Below are 4,466 nucleotides of genomic sequence, written 5' to 3' on the forward strand. Positions count from 1 at the left end.
CAGGTCTTTAAGGCTTCAGGTGCTATATCTTTTGGTAGCTGAGCACCATCAGCTTTCTTCACCACACTTGCTTGTGCACCCGTTGTCTTCAGTGTTATATCTTTTCTGACTTCAGGTGTTATATCTTTTGGTAGCCAAGCATCATCCACTTTCTTCACCACATTTTCTTGTCAGCACATTTTTAATGCAGCTTTTGTGGTAAAATTAGGTGGTTCGGCTGATATTCAGGTTGGCTGATATTCACGTATATACAGTAAATGGCATTTAATTGACAAGAAGTGCCAATACTTTCTTTGTGTGTAATTGAAAGTAGTAAATATTTTAAAAGAAAAAAGTAACCTATTCCCTTGCTTTTGTTTCTTGCGTCCTGCTAGATGCAATATGACTTAGCGGCTGAAGCTAGCTGTCATATTGAACCATGATATCACTTTGGAAAGAAAATTACAAACAAAAAAAAGTGTTATGTGCACACTGAGTCATGACTCCACAGCAGAACGTAAGACCTTTGACTACTAATAAGCATCCTGTATACAGATGATTAAAACTAATGCAATAAGAAAACCGAGGGATCATGCTGAAACCACTCTTAATTTGTCCTGTGATATTGCTGTTAGCATTCAGATTAAAACCCAATCCTAACAAATATAGTTTTTGCTACCTGAACTTAGTGGGTTATAGTAATCTATATAAACTATTACATTGGTTTTGTGAAAGTAGTAATATGGGGTACTTGAATCTGAGGTATTGCAGCCTTGAAAGCTTGCTACACAGGTTTAAATTATTTGGTAAAGTCACATGTTGCCTTAGTGGCATAGTGAATACACAATTGGCTATTAACGGCAAGATCAGTAGTTTAAAACTACCAGCTGCTGGGTGGGAGAAAGAAGAGGCTTTCTACTCCAATAAAGAGTTACCATTCTGGAAATCTATAGGGGCAGTTTTCTACTTGGTCCTATAGGATTACTAATGAGTGGGAATCAACCTAATGGCAGTGATTTGGGTTTTTTTTTAAATTTCCTTCCTGATATTAACTATTGGTCCAGTTGTGAGTATTTTGATCTTCTTTACATTGAGTCAAAATCCATACAAAATCCATACGGTATTCCCAGATCTTCATCAGCGAGTGCTTAAAGTCCTCTCACTTTCAGCAAGTAAGGTGTGCCATCTGCATATTGAAGCATATTAATTAGCCTTCCTTCAATTCTGATACCAAATTCTTCTTCATATAATCCAGCTATTGTGATTGTGATGATCTATTCAGCATACAGGTTGAATAAATATGGTGAGAGGACACAAGCCTGGTGCCTACTTTCATGATGTTAAACCATGAAGCATCCCCTTGTTCTGTTTATACAACTGCCTCTTGATCCCTATACAAGTTCCGCATAAGCATAATGAAATGTCTTAGAATTTCTATTCTTATCAAGCCTATCCATAATTTGTTATGACTCACACAGTCAAATGCCTTGGCACAACCAAGAAAACATCTTTCTGGTATTCTCTGCTTTAGTTAAGATCCATAACATCATCAATGACATCCCTTGTTCTACATCCTCTTCTGAATCAGCCTGAACCTCTGGCAGCTCCCTGTCAAAGTATGACTTGTTGGATGATCTTCAGAAAAATTTTACTTGTGTGTGATATGTGATAATGTTCAATATATTGAGCATTCTATTGGGTCACCTTCTTTAGAATGCATACAAAAATGGATCTCTTCTTGTCAGTTGGACAAGTACCTGTCTTCCAAATTTCCTGGCAGAAACAAGAAAGTACTTCCAGTGTCTCCTCAGCTTATTGAAACATTTCAACTATTGTCCCATCAGATCCTCCTCCACCTCCAGGGCTCTGGCTGCCATGAGCATAGTTCCACATTGAAGTAGCAACCAAGAAATTTTTGAAGTAGCCATCAAGAAATCACACAACACATCAAATGTTAAAGAGTGAAAATGTCTTTTTGAGGACTTATGTGTTTTTCACCCAAGCCATGCTATTTTTAATAGCCTCATATGCATGTGAAAGTTGGACATTAGATAAGAAATACCCAAATTTAAGATATTTTAATTACAGTGATGGTGAAGAATATTAAAATTAACATGGAATAGCAGGAAAAAAACCCAAATCTGTCTTTCAAGAAGTACAGCTAGAATCTGCCTCAAAATATATTTTCTGGAAAGATGTTTTATGTATTTGGACATGATATAAGGAGAGAAGCGTCCCTAGAAATTCAATGTAAAAGAGGAAGACACTCGAAGAGATGTATTTGCACAGCGCTGTGACAATAGTCTCAACCACAACCAATGTGGACACAGCACAGGTTTGGAGAATGGTTTGTTTGTTTGTTTGTACCTAGGGTCTCTCTGAGTTGGAACCAACTTTAGAGCACCTAATAGCAACCGCATTTTGTTCAAGTTATAGGTGGGTAGTGTTTAGAGAGGGGTGCAATGTCAGTGCTTGCCATAGATGCTATTTTCTATCGATAAACCTCTGGAAGTCCTGTACTGCCTAAAAATGTACTAATGAAAAATCCATTTATTCATATAAATAATTTGCCCTCTGCTATAAAATAATCTGGTATTGTGTATACTGCATCTTTATTGCCATATAATAGATAAGATTCATATAAATCACTGTTCATAAATGTTAAAGGGAAAAAAACACCTGATAGTATTACTTGTGCATGAAATGCCACATAATATTAAAGTAATCAATATCTCTAGAATTTATAACATAGAATTTCTACTTATATAAAGCATTGTGGCTTCATTATTATTTCTCTATTAATACACTCTGTGGGTTTCCAAAGGTGTAGATCTTTAAGGGTACAGAACATCTCATCCTTCTTTTGCTGAGCCTAACAGCTGGTGGGTTTGAATGCAGACCTTGTGGTTAGCAGCCTAATGTATAACCCACTAGGCTAGCAGAGATTTATGCACTAATGACATATGTATCGAACACTTGCTAGGTACCAAATGCTAGGGGCTTTTAAAACTATTTATCTAATTTGATCTTTAGAAAACTGTGTAAGTTACTCTTTGTTAATATTCCCAAGTTCCAAGGGAGGAAGGAACAAGGCTTCCAGTAGTTAAAGATGCTGGAATTAAATCTCAACTCCAAAACACAAAGTTTTTACCATATGCCAACATGACAGGCAACTGTGAAAAACAAGGTACTTGGTTCTCTGCTCCTCCTTGTGCCACAGGCAGCCATGTCACCCGTTCCCATACAGTCCCAGCTGCACCCCAGAGACAGGACGGTTAAGTTCAGAGTGAATGGATTCGGCTGCATTGGGCAGCTGGTCACCAGCATTGCTTTCCACTCTGTTAAAGTGGAGATTGTTGTCATCAACGACTCCTTCATTGACCTGAACTACGTGGTCTACATGTTCCAGTATGAGTCCACCCAAGGCAAGTTCATTGGCACCATCGAGGCTGAGAAAGGGAAGCTTATTGTCAATAGGAAGGCCATCTCCATCTTCCAGGAGTGAGATCGCGCCAACATGAAGTGGGGTGAGGCAAGAGCTGAGTATGTCGTAGAGTCCACTGGTATCTTCACCACCCTAGAGAAGGCTGGGGATCACTTGAAGGGCAGTGCCAAAAGGGTGATCATCTCTGACCTGTCTGCTGCCAATGCCCCCAATGCTTGTGATGGGCGTGAACCATAAGAAGTATGACAACTCCCTCAAGATTGTCAGCAATGCCTCCTGCATGACCAACTGCTTGGCCCCCCTGGTCAAGGTCATCCATGATAATTTTGGCATGGTAGAAGGACTCATGACCACAGTCCATGCCATCACTGCCACCCAGAAGACCCTGCATGGCCCCTCTGGGGAACTGTGACATGATGGCCACCGGGCTGCCCAGAACATCATCCCTGCATCTACTGGCATTGCCAAGGCTGTGGGCAAGGTTATCCTAGAGCTGAATGGGAAACTCACTGGCATGGCCTTCCATGTTCCCACCCCCAAAGTATCCATCATGCATCTCACCTGCCATCTGGAGAAAGCTGCCAAATACGATGGCATCAAGAAGGTGGTGAAGTAGGCAGATGATGGTCCCCTCAAGGGCATCCTGGGCTACTCTGAGGACCAGGTTGTGTCCTGTGACTTCATCAGTGACAACCACTGGTCCACCTTTGATGCTGGGGCTGCCATTGCCCTTGACGACCACTTTGTCAAGCTCATTTCCTGGTGTGACAATGAATTTGGCTACAGCAGCATAGTGGTGGACCTCATAGTCCACATGGCCTCCAAGGAGTAAGAGCCCCCTGGACCAGCAGCCCCAGCAACAGCACTAGAGAAAGAGAGGCCCTCAGCTGCTGGCTAGTGTTTCCCCCCAAACCAATCCCCCAACACACTGAGAATATTCCATCCAGACCCCCTGAAGATAGAGGAGGGACTTAGAGAGCCTGACCTTGTCATGCACCATCAATAAAGTACACTGTACCCAGCCACAAACAAACAAAAAACA

General features: G+C 41.1%; 1 pseudogene; it reads left to right on the plus strand.

The window, feature by feature from the left end:
- Positions 1-3,205: 3,205 nt before the first annotated feature.
- LOC101660996 lies at positions 3,206-4,256 on the plus strand (annotated as a pseudogene).
- The last annotated feature ends 210 nt before the right edge of the window (positions 4,257-4,466 follow it).

The sequence above is a fragment of the Echinops telfairi genome, unplaced genomic scaffold (genome assembly GCF_000313985.2).
Source record: "Echinops telfairi isolate 266 unplaced genomic scaffold, ASM31398v2 ScPeMD7_7467;HRSCAF=8505_0, whole genome shotgun sequence".
NCBI lineage: Eukaryota > Metazoa > Chordata > Mammalia > Afrosoricida > Tenrecidae > Echinops > Echinops telfairi.